The sequence below is a fragment of the Schistocerca americana genome, chromosome 2, assembly GCF_021461395.2.
Source record: "Schistocerca americana isolate TAMUIC-IGC-003095 chromosome 2, iqSchAmer2.1, whole genome shotgun sequence".
Classification (NCBI taxonomy): domain Eukaryota; kingdom Metazoa; phylum Arthropoda; class Insecta; order Orthoptera; family Acrididae; genus Schistocerca; species Schistocerca americana.
This window is the reverse complement of record NC_060120.1, coordinates 339,454,162-339,470,822: the sequence shown is the minus strand read 5'-3', so window position 1 is coordinate 339,470,822 and position 16,661 is coordinate 339,454,162. Positions and strand designations below refer to the sequence as shown.

Sequence of the window (16,661 nt, the reverse complement as noted above, 5' to 3'; positions counted from 1 at the left end):
CAATCCTCATCTGCTGTATTTTGTCCTAAGTACAACTGGCATTTATACTTTAAAAATTTGTGTGATGATAACCGTCTAATAAAATTTTGATCTTGAAAACAAAACTACATTTTCAACACCATACAACATAAATAAATCATTTCGTCTTTTAACCAATATAGCGGTGTTTTCAAATATTTAAATACTGCAACAGGTAAATAAAAATAATTAAAAACATGTGCGCAAAGATTCCAAATGAGAAAAGAATGATAAGAACAAAAAGTGAGAAAAAACAAAAAAGTTAATATGATGGTTAAAATTCAGCAGCAAAAGATGAGCAGTTTAAAAAATTACATTTAGACCAATTGAGTAAAAATAATAATCAAAGTAATTTTGGTAAAGTCTCGAAAATAAAAATTTTCAAGAACCTAATGGGATTTTTAGAAGGCATATTCTGTAAATTACTTACCATAGCAAAAATTACACCAATATACAAAAAAGACTCTAAATAAGATCCCAATAATTATTGGCCAATAGCAGTCCTTTCTGTGTTTAGTAAAATATTTGAGTACTTAGTGGCTGACAGACTAAAATCATTTCTTAATAAGTATAGTATCCCTTCTCCAGCTCAATACAGATTCCAGGAGGGAACAAAAACAACAGTACATGCTGTTTATAAATTTCTATGTACATCTCTCACTCCTGTAGAAACAGCCAGCTATGGGGTTGTTCCTTGATTTACTAAGGCCTTGAATATTGTAAACCACAGAATACTATTACAAAAACTGCGTATGATTGGTTTGCAAGCTACCTTCTAAACAGAAAACAGTATGCGCAGACATGTGAGGTCACCCCTGCAGGAAAATCCACACTTTCGTGTTCTGATATGCAAACCGTAAAACATGGTGTTCCTCAAGGGTCAGTTTTAGGTCTGATCCAATTTCTCCTGTTCATTAATGATCTTCCTCTTCACCAATCAACTTGCAATACCTTCCTTTTTGCCAACAACACCAATACTCTGATGTCCGACTCAGATGACTGCACTGAAGCTGCAGTCAACCAATGTATAGCTCTACTGGATTCATGGCTTAGTTTAATAGGCTACTTGTTAATGCAAAAAACATTGTATGCCTAACACTTCATACAGCTCAGAATAGAAATCCCACCGTCCCAACTATACAAATGGGTGGAGATAGTACTGAACTGGATAATGTAACTAAATTCCTTGGAAAATCTAGCTCTGACACTCTAAGCTGGAAAAGGTACACTGACAGCTTAGCTACCAAATGAGTAAAGTATATTTTATGCTTCTGCCAGACAGGTAAGGGACGAGTATAAAAATCCTAATGTCAGTATACCATGCTCTTTTTCACTCAATCCTAACATATAGCCTCATATTCTGGGGCCACAGTTCTGAGTTCAATAAATTATTTAAAATCCAAAAGAAAGCTGTCAGGATAATGTTATTCAAAAAGCAGAGAGACTCATGTAAACAACTATTCCAAAAACTAGGTATTCTTCCACTTCCATGCCAGTACATATTGGACATACTAAGTTTTACCTAGCTAAATATTGGCAGCCTGAAGCAGAATACTAGAGCACGATACTAGAGGGAAACACTTGCTGACACATTTTCCCCATTCCACGAAATTATATGCTGATAGTGTAAAATGCACAGGGATTAAACTTTATAATCATCTACCACCAAACATAAAAGCATCAAGAACCCAGCGTATTTTAAAATAAGGCTTAAATCAACATTAATAAAATACACTTTTCATAACTTTCATGAATATTTTGCATATTATTTTTCTATATATCTGCACTCTTATCTTTCTGTACCTACTATAATTTATCTTCAAAATGTAAATTTCTATAAGGCCTAAACGACTGTTAAAAATTGATCTACTTGTATGTACTCATTATATTTATCTAGTAAAGCTTAGCTGTTGTATAAATTATGTAATGCACGTCTGTACTTAATTTGATTTTAAATGTATCCTCAAATTTTAATTTTAATTAGGCCTAATTGATCTTAATTTTGAACAACTTGTGCGTATACTAATACTAAGTATTACAATTACAACTGCGTAAGTCTAGGTGTATTTAATTTGGTGTCGGGTGTCTTTGAATGTTTAACTAGCCTACGATAATGACTGGTCCCATATCACGTAGTACTCTAAGTACACAGAATGATTCATTGAATCAATAAAAAAAGAAATGAAATTAGAAGCTACAACCTTCAGTATGTCAGGAAATCATCTAAATCACTAAGCTACATCTCTGCTCTGGGTGCTAAGACTGTAAAGCATCAAGTGAAAGTCTTTTTTATCGATTACTGTCCAACGAGGCCCCATTAGAGTGAATTGCAGCAGAGTGTGATACCTGTGACACTCAACACACATCACTGTAATATGGTTTCAAAAAGTTGATCCTAACCCTGGGACCTCCCACTATGAGCATATTACCATCAGGAAGTGAATGTCTTCAGCATACTATGTACTTGTTAGATAAATTCAATGTTTAGTAACTCATACACGAGGATAACAAACTTTGCACATCTTCATTCTATAATTGGTTAATAATTAAAATTCCGGGGAACAAAAGAGCAGAATCTCCAAACTATTGAGCTTCTAATATTGGCTATATGAATTATAACAAAAAGTAGCAAAAGAACTATTGTTGTTGTTGTTGTTGTTGTTGTTGTGGTCTTCAGTCCTGAGACTGGTTTGATGCAGCTCTCCATGCTACTCTATCCTGTGCAAGCTTCTTCATCTCCCAGTACCTACGGCAACCTACATCCTTCTGAATCTGCTTAGTGTATTCATCTCTTGGTCTCCCTCTACGATTTTTACCCTCTACGCTGCCCTCCAATACTAAATGGGTGATCCCTTGATGCCTCACAATATGCCTTACCAACCGATCCTTTCTTCTAGTCAAGTTGTGCCACAAACTCCTCTTCTCCCCAATTCTATGCAATACATCCTCATTAGTCATGTGATCTACCCATCTAATCTTCAGCGTTCTTCTGTAGCACCACATTTTGAAAGCTTCTATTCTCTTCTTGTCTAAACTATCTATCGTCCATGTTTCACTTCCGTAAATGGCTACACTCCACACAAATACTTTCAGAAACGACTTCCTGACACTTAAATTTATACTCAATGTCATCAAATTTCTCTTCTTCAGAAATGCTTTCCTTGCCATTGCCAGTCTACATTTTATATCCTCTCTACTTCGACCATCATCAGTTATTTTGCTCCCCAAATAGCAAAATTCCTTTACTACTTTAAGTGTCTCATTTCCTAATCTAATTCCCTCAGCAACACCAGACTTAATTCGACTACATTCCATTATCCCCGTTTTGCTTTTGTTGGTGTTCATCTTATATCCTCCATTCAAGACACTGTCCATTCCGTTCAACTGCTCTTCCAAGTCCTTTACTGTCTCTGACAGAATTACAATGTCATCGGCAAAAGTTTTTATTTCTTCTCCACGGATTTAAATACCTACTCCGAATTTTGCTTTCGTTTCCTTTACTGCTTGCTCAATGTACAGATTGAATAACATCGGGGATAGGCTACAACCACGTCTCACTCCCTTCCCAACCACTGCTTCCCTGTCATGCCCCTCGATTCTTATAACTGCCATCTGGTTTCTGTACAAGTTGTAAATAGCCTTTCGCTCCCTGTACTTTACCCCTGCCACCTTCAGAATTTGAAAGAGAGTATTCCAGTCAACATTGTCAAAAGCTTTCTCTAAGTCTACAAATGCCAGAAACATAGGTTTGTCTGTCCTTAATCTATCTTCTAAGATAAGTCATAGGGTCAGTATTGCCTCGCGTGTACCAATATTTCTACGGAATCCAAACTGATCTTCCCCGAGGTCGTCTTCTACCAGTTTTTCCATTCGTCTGTAAAGAATTTGCGTTAGTATTTTGCAGCAGTGACTTATTAAACTGATAGTTCGGTAATTTTCACATCTGTCAAACACCTGCTTTCTTTGGGTTTGGAATTATTATATTCTTCTTGAAGTCTAAGGGTATTTCGCCTGTCTCATACATCTTGCTCACCAGATGGTAGAGTTTTGTCAGGACTAGCTCTCCCAAGGCTGTCAGTAGTTCTAATGGAATGTTGTCTACTCCTGGGGCCTTGTTTCAACTTAGGTCTTTCAGTGCTCTGTCAAACTCTTCACGCAGTATCATATCTCCAATTTCATCTTCATCTACATCCTCTTCCATTTCCATAATATTGTCCTCAAATACATCACACTTGTACACACCCTCTATATACTCCTTCCACCTTTCTGCTTTTCCATCTTTGCTTAGAACTGTGTTTCCACCTGAGCTCTTGATATTCATACAAGTGGTTCTCTTTTATCCAAAGGTCTCTTTAATTTTCCTGTAGGCAGTACCTATCTTACCCCTAGTGAGATAAGCCTCTACATCCTTACATTTGTCCTCTAGCCATCCATGCTTAGCCATTTTTCACTTCCTGTCGATCTCATTTTTGACACATTTGTATTCCCTTTCGCTTGCTTCATTTACTGCATTTTTATATTTTCACCATTCATCACTTAAATTCAATATTTCTTCTGTTACCCAAAGATTTTTATTATCCTTCACTACTTCATCCCTCAAAGCTACGCATTCCTCTTCTTCTGTATTTCTTTCATCTACATCTACATTCTACATTTATACTCCGCAAGCCACCCAACGGTGTGTGGCAGAGGGCACTTTACGTGCCACGGTCATTACCTCACTTTTCTGTTCCAGTCGCGTATGGTTCGTGGGAAGAACGACTGTATGAAAGCTTCCGTACGCGCTCGAATGTCTCTAATTTTACATTCGTGATCTCCTCGGGAGGTATAAGTAGGGGGAAGCAATATATTCGATACCTCATCCAGAAACGCACCCTCTCGAAACCTAGCGAGCAAGCTACACCGCGATGCAGAGCGCCTCTCTTGCAGAGTCTGCCACTTGAGTTTGCTAAACATCTCCGTAACGCTATCACGGTTACCAAATAACCCTGTGACGAAGTGCACCGCTCTTCTTTGGATCTTCTCTACCTCCTCCGTCAACCCGATCTGGTACGGATCCCACACTGATGAGCAATACTCAAGTATAGGTCGAACGAGTGTTTTGTAAGCCTCCTCCTTTGTTGATGGACTACATTTTCTAAGGACTCTCCCAATGAATCTCAACCTGGCACCCGCCTTACCAACAATTAATTTTATATGATCATTCCACTTCAAATCGTTCCGCACACATACTCCCAGATATTTTACAGAAGTAACTGCTACCAGTGCTTGTTCCACTATCATATAATCATACAATAAAGGATCCTTCTTTCTATGTATTCGCAATACATTACATTTGTCTATGTTAAGGGTCAGTTGCCACTCCCTGCACCAAGTGCCTATCCGCTGCAGATCTTCCTGCATTTTGCTACAATTTTCTAATGCTGCAACTTCTCTGTATACTACAGCATCATCCGCGAAAAGCCGCATGGAACTTCGACACTATCTACTAGGTCATTTATATATATTGTGAAAAGCAATGGTCCCGTAACACTCCCCTGTGGCACGCCAGAGGTTACTTTAACGTCTGTAGACATCTCCCCATTGATAACAACATGCTGTGTTCTGTTTGCTAAAAACTCTTCAATCCAGCCACACAGCTGGTCTGATATTCCGTAGGCTCTTACTTTGTTTATCAGGCAACAGTGCGCAACTGTATCGAACGCCTTCCAGAAGTCAAGGAAAATAGCATCTACCTGGCAGCCTGTATCCAATATTTTCTGGGTCTCATGAACAAATAAAGCGAGTTGGGTCTCACACGATCGCTGTTTCCAGAATCCATGTTGATTCCTACAGAGTAGATTCTGGGTTTCCAAAAACGACATGATACTCGAGCAAAAAACATGTTCTAAAATTCTAAAACAGATCGACGTCAGAGATATAGGTCTATAGTTTTGCGCATCTGCTCGATGACCCTTCTTGAAGACTGGGACTACCTGTGCTCTTTTCCAATCATTTGGAACCTTCTGTTCCTCTAGAGACTTGCGGTACACGGCTGTTAGAAAGGGGGCAAGTTCTTTCGCGTACTCTGTGTAGAATCGAATTGGTATCCCGTCAGGTCCAGTGGACTTTCCTCTGTTGAGTGATTCCAGTTGCTTTTCTATTCCTTGGACACTTATTTCGATGTCAGCCATTTTTTCGTTTGTGCGAGGATTTAAAGAAGGAACTGCACTGCGGTCTTCCTCTGTGAAACAGCTTTGGAAAAAGGTGTTTAGTATTTCAGCTTTACGCGTGTCATCCTCTGTTTCAATGCCATCATCATCCCGGGGTGTCTGGATATGCTGTTTCGAGCCACTTACTGATTTAACGTAAGACCAGAACTTCCTAGGATTTTCTGTCAAGTCGGTACATAGAATTTTACTTTCGAATTCACTGAACGCTTCATGCATGGCCCTCCTTACGCTAACTTTGACATCGTTTAGCTTCTGTTTGTCTGAGAGGTTTTGGCTGTGTTTAAACTTGGAGTGAGGCTCTCTTTGCTTTCGCAGTAGTTTCCTAACTTTGTTGTTGAACCACGGTGGGTTTTTCCCGTCCCTCACAGTTTTACTCGGCACGTACCTGTCTAAAACGCATTTTACGATTGCCTTGAACTTTTCCCCCCATTCCTGTCAATTGTTCCCTTATGCTCTCTCTAAAACTCCGTACAACCTCTGGTTTAGTCAGTTTATCCAGGTCCGCCTCCTTAAATTCCCACCTTTTTGCAGTTTCTTCAGTATTAATCTACAGTTCAAAACCAATAGATCGTGGTCAGAGTCCACATCTGCCCCTGGAAATGTCTTACAATTTAAAACCTGGTTCTTAAATCTCTGTCTTACCATTATATAATCTATTCTGATACCTTCTAGTATCTCCAGGCTTCTTCTGTGTATACAATCTTCTTTTATGATTCTTGAACCAAGTGTTAGCTTTGATTAAGTTATGCTCTGTGCAAAATTCTACCAGTCAGCTTCCTCTTTCATTTCTTATCCCCAATCCATATTCACCTACTACGTTTCCTTCTCAGAAGAACTAACATGCGTACCTTAAGAGCTACGAGCACTTGATCATCTTTGCTACTGTGAAACACATCTGCTCTGAAACTTCCTGGCAGATTAAAACTGTGCGCCCGACCGAGACTCGAACTCGGGACCTTTGCCTTTCGCGGGCAAGTGCTCTACCAACTGAGCTACCGAAGCACGACTTCGGTAGCTCAGTTGGTAGAGCACTTGCCCGCGAAAGGCAAAGGTCCCGAGTTCGAGTCTCGGTCGGGCGCACAGTTTTAATCTGCCAGGAAGTTTCATATCAGCGCACACTCCGCTGCAGAGTGACAATCTCATTCTGGACACATCTGCTCTATTTAAGAAGTGTTTGTAGCTCTAGTCACTCAAACCGCAATGACACATACAATAATGAATTCTCCTGAGCAAAAATGCTGTTCAGTATCATAGCTTCTAAATGGAAACACACTATGCTACACATAAAGCAGCTAAGCGCAATGTTGAACAAGCAACTATTAATGACTGAACTTCTACAGATAATCAACAGCATACAGGAAAGTTATGACTGAAGTGATGAAGAAGACACAGAAAGATAGAATGTGATCTTCACACTGTTGGCGCTGAAGTTGCAGACAGCTTCCTGGAGAATATTCTACAATAATTGGAGACATGCAGTGCCAATGTAACATTTATAAAGCCATTGTGTGATAAAGCATGCTGCCGTTGTGCATCATCATTGTGACAGATAAAAATCTGGTCCATGTTTCATAATGACTGATACACGTACACACTCAAGGACTAAATTTTCTACAAAAATGAATGCATCTTTGGATGTAATGAAGTATGATTTCTGTGTATTTAAACTAAATTTAAGACACAGTCAATAACCTCGCACTTCCACTAATCTGTCATCCATACGTGCAAGGAACGGCCAAATTAACAAGAGTCTAGTGTATTGACCATTCCTCCTAGAACACCCTATATAATAGAATTAAAATATACAAAATTCCACAAGTGATCTAAGATAAAAGTGAAATACATGGCTTCAAGAATATTAAAAAAATTCTGTTTGAAAAGTGTTTTTACACTACCAAAGATAACCTAAAATGACATATAAATTATGTTGACATGTATGCTAATGGTCAACTCCTGTGATAAGTGATATTTTACAGTATGTTCAACAAAACAGTGAAATATGATGTACAAACATGTAACACAGTAAAGAAAATAATGTATGTATCCATTCACATGCTTGTAATTGTATACATTAATGTATTTATGAGTCCGCATTGTGTAAATTTATATGTAGATAACATCCATATAATTCATACTGTCTACTGCTAGATAAATAAATAAACACCAACAAAAATTCAGTATCCCATCAGAAATAAATAAGCACATCAGAAATAAATACGCACTGATCTCCACCAACAATGGCTCCTATTCTTCTTGGTGGTATTCTTACATCTTTTAAAAAAACCAGTGAGGAACTTGGGTGTAACTTTGGTTGATCATCTCATCTGAGCAGAAGCTACTGCCACTACATGCAGGGAGATTTACATTTGCTGTATGCCCTTAAAAAGTTTGGAACACATTTCCACAGAACATGAAGCTTAAACTTGTGCATTCACTCATTCTACTCAATCTCCAGTACTGTGATGCACTACAAAACAGCAAAAGTAGTGAGAACACTAGAGGGCTAGAACTAACCATGAATGCTTGTTAGTGCAGCATCTGACCAGCTTATAATGTCTGTAGACTGGGTGTAACCAAACATGTTATGTGATTACAGTAGGCTATGTTTACTTGATTGGCTCCTCCATGACCATACATGCCAGTACCTCATGTTACAGGTTAAGCACCCTGTCATGCCATCATAAACAAAAAACAAGATCTCACTAAAATTAATAAATTTAGTAAGCTAGCTATCCCTGTCCATAAAACAAAAACATATGCAAACTTTTCTTCTTTTACTGCTGTCTGCCTCTGACACAAGATAGCCTACCCTGCAGTCTGCGCACAAATTCCAATTTTGCATGCTGAAGCACTTCCGTCCCAACCATTATCTTTCCCCAAAAATTATCTTGTATAGCCGTTTTCCTCTGTCATACAGTAAGTCAAGTACTCCCATTATCTCTTCTTTCTCCTTTCATTTCTCTTTTTTAACTCCATCAACAGTTCTATTACATGCACATAAATATAGTAGAAATAATCATAAGGGCCAATAACATGTTTATCTAGGATACTGTACCATCTCTGGCGTAACAAAGTTAGGAAAGCACATATCTTAGAATGCAGCGCTAACAACTGTTGCATATGGTGGAAAAATGTGGTCTGCTTCATGACAGTTATGTCTACCACAATTCTTTATTTGGTGAGCTTTAATTACAATACAAAATTATTTGAAAAACTAAGAACAAAGTCCAAAACTAAAGCAAAAATTGACTAGCACACAAACAATGTATGCTCTATGTTTCCAGCTGACTGAATAAGAAATACCTTCGAGATCAAGGCTTTGTATGGAAAGTGCTTGGTTTTCTGATGCTAATTCTATGTTTTAAATACCGTTCGATAAATAGTAACTTACAGAAGGGAGGCTACAAAAGGAATGGACGTAGTGTGTATGTGGAAGCTGTAATCTGTTAACATGAACACTTATTCATAGCCTTCAACTTTTTGTGCTATGCATAATGGTTTATACAAGTCCTGCTCTTATAATTATAAGACTACATACTCTTATACTTCTATGACTGTGAACTATACCTACCAGTTCACTGCACAATTTGGGGTGACAGTTATCAATGGGCATATACATCTATTTCTATATCAGTAAGCATATTGTTAATGGATAACACAGAAGCCCATAAAATCATGGGGATCTTATAGTTGAGCTTCCGGAGAAGACAATAACAGTTTCGATGACAGGAATATCATTCGTGGGATTCAGAAACATAAAAAGACAAATCACTTGTATGGTGCAGATAACTGCGTAGTGCGAAAATCAAAAGGCATTGTGCAACTCACGCAACACACAAAACTACATGTCACAGTTATCAGTATCCATTCAAATAAAAATTGTCTTACCAAGCGTCCCGCGCTTTTTTAGTTTCCGGACAAGCACAGCACGGTTTCAGTTTTTTCGTTTCAGCAGTAACATTTCCCGATTTTGACACCGGCGTCTGGCTCTCGGTTCCCATATTTTCAGATCAATCCCTTTACGAAAAAATGGAACAGAAAATATGTTTAGTTCTCTCAATGCATATATAAACTTGCAAAAAATACAGTTTAGTCAAAAATATAATCAAAAATGATTAGGTCCAACAAAAAAAACAAAATGCGCACCTCATCAAGTACCACTACAAAAGCCTTGTGAGCAGCTGGTACTCTTTTGTCATTAACGTTGGTAATTGAGCCACAATGTATCAGATCCCTTCAAAACTCACTAAACTACGTGTTACGTTGAACGAAAATGTGGACAACAAAATTATTTGTGTTGGATAGTCAAAAAATATTGATGCTCTGTCTAGAAATTTATCTTCAACATACGGAAGATCGCCGGTCACAAGGTACATAGGTATTAATATAACTACGAAAGAAGAGAAATTCTTTTAAAACTGTAGTATATGGTAATTTTCTATGAATAAGAGTATTAAGACGATGTTGTTGTTCTACTTTTGTACTTATATGTTGGTACTAAAATTAATGACGACGGTGGGATCGATTTGTAAATTTTGTGTTACATTGGCCATAAGATGTCATAATAGCTATGTTAGCGTGCCTATTGTTATCTCGGTGAGTATATTTCTGAAGAATCTGGTAAATGCCTCACAAGCTATTTTTAACTTAACGAAGACTGTAATTTATACTGTATCTAATTTAGGAGGCAAAAATTTCAGTAGTTGCTGGGATTAACGTTTCATGAAGCGCGCATGCATGTCTTCGTGCATGGAGTGTATGAAGCATGCTTTGAACGGCGGGATAGATGGAAGACATGGGTGCGCGTACTGCAGGTCTATCGTAATGCCGATGGTATTTGGGGACGATATATTATGATTGTGCTTGTGTTTGGCGAAACTTGATGAAACTGTACGCGATGTTACCAATTAATTCAGAATGAAAAACGTAAGATTCTGATTTGTGGCGATTGGTAGGAGAGAATCAGCGTAGGTAAAGAAGTAAAATTTGTTTTCTGCATTAAAAGTTATTTTACACGGTGGTATTACGTTAATGTGTAAAGCTGTGTTGAATGGTATTGTTTGTGTATGCTGTAAGCTTTGACAAATTGTTATGTACGTTTGAGAATAATTTGAATTTTGGTGTACTTGCATGAAAGTAATATTTAACAATTTTTTTTCACATTCACATATTTCTGTGTGTATAATGTTAGGATTAATTTAATCGTCACATGCCTTTAATCGGCCGTTTGAAATTCATTTTTGAAGCTCTAAGAAACATTGATTAAAAACTCTTAGTAGCTGACACTACAGATTCATTTTGGCATCAAACTGAAATCTATGTAAATAATGCAAGAAAAACACACAACTGCAATCCAGTGTATGTGGCAAATACCATCCCCAGAAAATCCTGTAATCCCAGCTGTTGTTAAGTCAGATTTTACATAATAATTTATTAAACTAAGACGTGCAAAGGAAATACATTATTCCGTTTCACAGTATCTTTCATTTGTGAAAGAGGATGGCTGGCAGAATGAAAGTTTGTGAAACATTAACTTTTTTTTACAAGTATGCTTTATTTGTACTTTGTGAATGGGCACTTGATTCAGTTTCTCAGAAAAATATCAGTGATTGCTGCATACAAATAAGTCAAGAAGAAGGCAACTACTTAAGATTACTTTGTTCAATTACTTTGCTATAACAGCTCTTGAGCCACAAATCTGACAGTTGCAATTAAATATTTTTCTTTCCACTCAGTAAGATCCTCTAGAGTAGTTTTGCACTTTCATGAAGTGAAGAAATTTTTGAGGAAGGAAACTTGAATCTGCCCCCCCCCCCTCAAAAATCAACACACAGTTGAGTGGGGTAAATAAACCATAATTTAAGCATGATGGTCACATACTGATGGCACTACCTACTTATCAGCTTTAAAAAATGCTAACTATTCACGCAAGATTTTTAAAGTGATTATATAAAAAGAACACTGGCAAGTGATTTAGAAAGCAGTCAGTGTAAGTTGGAAAACTCTCAAACTTGGAGCATGTTTTGTACTGTAAAAATCAGGATAACAGTAAACAGAAGCAAAGAGGAAGCACAGATAAACAATGAGATCAAAGTGTTTTGTGGCAAGAAGAAAGCAGTTGTTCATATGACAGGCTGTAATCAAAATAGATACTAAAATGACCACCCATATTGTAAGATCCAATCTGCTATTGTAATAAAAGAAACAAAGCCATTTTTTACATGAAATTAATCTTATATGGAGCATTATAAGTAGGAAACAAATTTATGGTAGATGAGAGGGAGCTGTGGTAGAAATGGCTCATGAAAATAATTATTTGAGTGATTTACTGTAGCAGTGTGTTTGCCACTGATATATTAGTTAAAACAAAATGACTCGAGGCAGTTTTAATCTTCAGCTTTCTAAAGATGGTAAAGTCTTTTGGTTATGATAGCTCTCTCAGTAAGAGAATTGAAACCTTGTGATGACTTAGTAGGTTAATCTTTGAGCTATTGAATGAGTCAAGAAACTATACCAGACTTAAATAATTGTTGTTGGTTGTTGTTATCTTTAGTCTGAAGGCTGTGTTGATGCTGCTCTCTATGCTGTACAGCCCTCTTCTTTGCTGAATAATTACGGTAACCTACATCTGTTTGATCCTGCTTCTGTATTCAGCCTTGATCTCCCCCTACAGTTTTAACTCCCTTCAGCAATGTTTTGTAGCACCACGTTACAAAAGCTTTATTGTCCTCTTGTCTGAACTGTGTATTGTCCAGTTTCACTTTCCGTACCGTACAAGGCTACACTTCAAAGAAACGGCTTCTGAAAACATTTCCTGACACTTAAATTTAAATATAATGTTAACAAATTTCTCTTCTTCTAAAACAATCTTCTTGTCATCGTCGCTCTACATTTTGTGCCCTCTCTACTTCAGCCATCCTATTTTGCTGCTCAAGCAGCAGAAGTCATCTATTACTGTTTCCTAATCTCAGCTTCATCTGATTTAATTAGATTTCATTCCATTACCATCATTTTGCTTTTGTTAGTGATCATCTTATATCCTCGTTTCAAGACACTGTCTATTCCATTCAACTGCCCTTCCAAGATCTTTGATGTCTTTAATAGAGTTGCAGTATCATCGACAAACTGCAAATTTTTATTTCTTTTCCCTGGTCTTTAATTCCCTTCAGCATTTCAAATACTGAAGAGAGAAAATAAGCACATGTCTTCTAGTCTATCCAAACTTATTTTAAAGTATTTTAGAATGGAGTGCTAAACAACAAGAAAATTTACCTTCAGTGTGAATACATTTTTATAATTTGCATATTGAATGGCAAAGCAGCAGTCAACCTGACAGTTATTTGAACACAACAGTGCTCTACTCCACTCTATGTTGACCAGTAGGATATGATATGCCCTTTTATTTCATATTGAACTCCTATCATTGTCTTCCTCCTCTCACCCTGCCACCCTCACCCCCACCCACAAAGGTCAAAGTTGGAATTAAAACAGTGGTGCCAATTTTTTGTTACAGTTTTGTGGCTGAAATATTTTTTTAACAACTAAATTACACTATGGAGAAGTTACTTGTTACCGAGTGTATTGGCTGCAGCAGTTATTTGACTATTCTAGAACTTATTGACATGTTAACATGGCATAAAAACTTCTTGCATAATATTTATGCTTAATTTGATGTTTTATATGTATATAAATATTATCACCTCCTATTTTCTTACTTTTTGTTTTATTGGAAAGAACACATGTATTTGTACCGGAAAGGGTGTTTCTTGTTTTCGAGACCCTCCAGATAACACTAAAAAAATAACTTGAAAATATTATTACCAAACATACACAAACCATCATTTTAACAAGGGGGAGAAGAATAAAGAAGGAGAATGGACCATGCAGGTGCACTGGTGGGATAGAAAGTGTGTGTAGAACTGGATTGGGAGCAGGGAAGAGTATAGACAAATGGAGGACAGGGAATATTAAAGGTTGTGAAGGGAGGGAGGGTTAAATTAGTGAAGTATATGTTGCTGGGAGAGGTCCCATCCGCACAATTCAGAAAAGCTGGTGTTGGTGAGATGATCCAGGCTGCGAAGCAGTTATCTATGTCAAGCACATCATTCTGATTAGCAGTCTCAGTAGCTGGGTAGTCCAGCTGTCTCCTGGCCATGATTTGACGATGGCCATTCACGTGGACAGACAGCTTGTTAGTGGTCATGCTCATGTAAACTGCAGCATAGTGGTTGCAGCTAAGTTGGTAGATATGCAGCTGCTTTCACATGTGATGCTGGCTTTCATGGGGTAGCACATGCATGTGACAGAAATGGAATAAATGCTAGTGGGAGGATGTATAGGAAGGTCTCGGATCTATGTCAGCTGCGGGGATATGGGCCAAGGGGCAGACAGCAGGGTTGTAATAGGAAGAGAGAAGGATATTGTGTAAGTTGGGTAGGCAATGGTATACCACTACAGGAGGGGTGGGAAAGGTATTTCTCAATTCAGGGCATGACTAGAGATAGTCGAAATCCTGACGAAGGATGTGATTTAGTTGCTACAATCCTGGCTGGTGCTGAGTCATGAGGGGAATGCTCATTGTGGCCAGACAGAAGGCATGCTAGATGGCTAGGAAGACAATGCACGGGAGACATATTTCTGGACAAAGTGAGGAGGGCAATTTCGGTCTATGATGGCTGCAGTGAGACCTGCATATTTCAAAAGGGCCTGCTCATCACTACAGAAGCAATGATCACAGGTGCCTAGGTTGTGTGGAAGGATGTGCAGTGGGAGCAGCTGTTAAAGGAAGGTATGGTGGTGGCTAATAGATGTGATGTGGACAGAGGTACTGATTTAGCCATCGTTGACATGGAGACAGACGTCAAGGAAGGTGACGTGTTAGAATGAGGAGGATCACATGAAGTTAACGTGGATGGAGGTGTTTAGGTTCTGGAGGAACGTGGATAGTGTGTTCTCACACTTGATCCAGGTCATAAAGATGTCATCAATAAGCCCAAACTGGGGGAGTGGTTTGGGATTCTGTGTGTTTATGAAGGCCTCATCACCCTTTAGTGACTACTATCCAGGATCATCTTTCTGACCTCTGTCAAGTTGGATCACCAGTTGTCTTTATTTGGGTGCCTGGACTTATTGGGATCTCAGGAAATGAATATGCCGACTGGTTAGCAAAATTGGGTACCAGTTTTGGAGAGGGGGGTAGAGGTGTTCCAAAACTAGACCTTCGGTTGACTCTATGCCATCAGTTGTTAGAGATCTGGAACTCAGAATTGTCCAGCCTGGACTCCCCAAACAAACTGATTGCAATAAGGGAGAGCACAACCTTGTGGCAGTCTTCCCTTCACACTTCTCGCAGGGAATCCACTGTCCTTTGTCTACATGTTGGTCATACTTGGCTGACCCATGATTGATGTGAACACCCACCTTACTGCTGATGTGGTGCCCACCTGACAGTGGCCCACATCCTGCTTTTTTTTTTTAAACAGTCTTCCAGCTGGTTTGATGTGGCCCGCCACGAATTCCTCTCCTGTGCCAACCTCTTCATCTCAAGAGTAGCACATGCAACCTACGCCCTCGATTATTTGCTGGATGTATCTAAATCTCTGTCTTCCGCTTCCTCTACAGTTTTTTCTTCTACACTCCCTCTAGTACCATGGAAGTTATTCCATGATGTCTTAACGAGTGTCCTATCATACTGTCCCTTCTTGTTTTCAATGTTTTCCACATATTCCTTTCCTCTCTGATTCTGCACAGTACCACCTCATTCCTTACCTTATCAATCCACTTAATTTTCAAGATTTGTCTCTAGCAGCACTTCTCAAAACTTTTAGATTCTCTTGTGTTCCAGTTTTTCCACAGTCTGTGTTTCACTATCTCAAAATGCTGTGCTCCAAACGTACATTCTCAGAAATTTCTTCCTCAAATTAAGATCTATTTTTGATACTAGTAGACATCTCTTGGTAAGGAATGCCCATTTTGCCAGTGCTAGTCTGCTTTTGATGTTCTCCTTGCTCCATCAGTCATTGGTTATTTTGTTTACTAGGTACCAGAATTCCTTAACTTCATCTACTTCATGACCATCAATCCTGATGTTAAGTTTCTTGCTTCTCTCATTTCTGCTACTTCTCGTTACTTTTATCTCTCTTCATTTGCTCTCAATCCATATTCTGTACTCATTAGTGTGTCCATTCCATTCAGCAGATCATGTAATTCTTCTCCACTTTCACTCAAGATAGCAATGTCATCAGCGAATCGTGTCATTGATCTCCTTTCACCTTGAATTTTAATTCCACTCCTTACCCTTTCTTTTATTTCCATAATTACTTTTTCGATGTACAGATCGAACAGTAGGGATGAAGACTGCATCCCTGTCTTACACCATTTTTAATCCAAGCACTTCGTTCTTGGTCGTCTACTCTCATTATTCGCTTTTGG

The 16,661-nt window shown here is 38.3% G+C and overlaps 1 protein-coding gene, 1 long non-coding RNA gene and 1 other non-coding gene across 7 annotated transcripts in view; 1 reads left to right on the top strand and 2 right to left on the bottom strand.

Moving 5' to 3' along the window:
• Nucleotides 1-10,247, bottom strand: part of LOC124596035 — a 39,322-nt gene extending 29,075 nt beyond the window's left edge. Inside the window, exon 1 of the long non-coding RNA XR_006978273.1 lies at nucleotides 10,119-10,247. This is a non-coding gene — a long non-coding RNA (uncharacterized LOC124596035). The remainder of the gene's footprint in view (nucleotides 1-10,118) is intronic.
• Nucleotides 7,158-7,232, bottom strand: Trnas-cga. Its single transcript has one exon. It is a non-coding gene; the product is annotated as a tRNA-Ser (tRNA).
• A 156-nt stretch (nucleotides 10,248-10,403) lies between the features above and the next one.
• LOC124596034 (tubulin monoglutamylase TTLL4-like) overlaps nucleotides 10,404-16,661 on the top strand; it is a 257,391-nt gene continuing 251,133 nt past the window's right edge. Inside the window, exon 1 of one of the 5 annotated variants that reach the window (XR_006978272.1) lies at nucleotides 10,404-10,600. The gene's annotated coding sequence lies outside the window, so the exon portion shown is untranslated. Of the gene's footprint in view, nucleotides 10,601-10,766; nucleotides 10,827-10,955; nucleotides 11,202-16,661 lie in introns of those variants that run through there. The other 4 variants (XM_047134999.1, XM_047135002.1, XM_047135001.1 and 1 more) reach the window with 4 other exon arrangements.